Source organism: Terrapene carolina, unplaced genomic scaffold, assembly GCF_002925995.2.
Source record: "Terrapene carolina triunguis isolate 2854851 unplaced genomic scaffold, T_m_triunguis-2.0 Scaffold25392, whole genome shotgun sequence".
Lineage (NCBI taxonomy): Eukaryota > Metazoa > Chordata > Testudines > Emydidae > Terrapene > Terrapene triunguis.
The window spans coordinates 1-1,071 of NW_020689743.1; the positions used below are offsets into that span (position 1 = coordinate 1).

At 68.6% G+C, this 1,071-nt stretch overlaps 1 protein-coding gene across 1 annotated transcript in view; it reads left to right on the top strand.

The window, feature by feature from the left end:
- Nucleotides 1-832: 832 nt before the first annotated feature.
- LOC112122314 (arylamine N-acetyltransferase 2-like) overlaps nucleotides 833-1,071 on the top strand; it is a 1,324-nt gene continuing 1,085 nt past the window's right edge. Inside the window, exon 1 of the mRNA XM_026662278.1 lies at nucleotides 833-879. The gene's annotated coding sequence lies outside the window, so the exon portion shown is untranslated. The remainder of the gene's footprint in view (nucleotides 880-1,071) is intronic.

Here is a 1,071-nt window from a genome sequence, read left to right on the forward strand (position 1 = left end):
GTCAGGGCTGGCCCCAGGGGGGCGCTAGGGGGCGCTGAGCTGCAGGGTGGGGGGCTCAGTGGGGGAGGCCAAGCACGGGGATAAGACGCTGCATCGCCCGGCTGGCGGAGCGGCTGGATGCCCACCCTGCGGGCGCTGTGGCTGCTGGACCCCTGACAGGCTGGCGCCCGGGGCTGGCACCGGCACGAGCAGAAGGAGATGCTGCCCGAGCTGGCCCCGGTGCCCGATCCCGGTGCCAGCCCCTGCCCACAGCGGTGCCCAATGACGCCCCCCTGGGGCAGGGGTGGGAGGTGCAGGCCCAGCACGTGCCCATGCTCTGCCCCCGGCCCCACCTCTGGCTGCCTGTCAGTGCCCCAGAGTCGCCCTTCCCCAAGCGGGGCGAGCGTGCCACCTGCTGACCATGCCATGTGACCTGTGCTGACCTCTGACCTCACACCCTGCTGCCCCTGCCCCCCCAATCCAGGGTCTCCGAACCTCGTCAAATCACCTGTGTGTGTGTGTGGGCGGGGGGGTTGCACAGGTAATACTCCCTGTACTTTGAATTCAGTGGTTAAGGGGGGGCAATGGGGGCTGGGAACACAGGGCACGGGGGCCTCAGATGTCAGGGATCTGTTGGCACTGGGAAGGGGGAGTTGGGAGAGTGGGGGGTGATTACCTCCCCCTCCCTTGGACAGGTAGGTGGGAGAGTGGGGGGCTGCCCCCATGGATGATACCAACCCCCTTTGCCCCATGGCTACTGGGGAGAGGCCATGGAGGCCCTGCCAGGCTAGGAGGGGTTAAGGAGCTGTCACATGGGGGGGGGGGGCAGAACCACGTGCCTCCCCGCCCAGCTGGAGTTGCGGAAGCAAAACCCTGGGCAGGGCCAGCTGCAACCCCAGTGTGAGTGCTGCAGGCCCGGATTCGAACCCCGCTCTGGGAGAGGAGTGGGGCTGGTGGGTTAGAACGGGGGGCTCAGAGCCAGGACTCCTGGGTTCTCTCCCTGGCTCGGGGAGGAGGGGGGTCCAGCAGTAAGGGCCGGGAGCCAGGACTCCTGGGTTCTATCCCTGGCTTGGGGGGGGGGGGGGGGGGGGG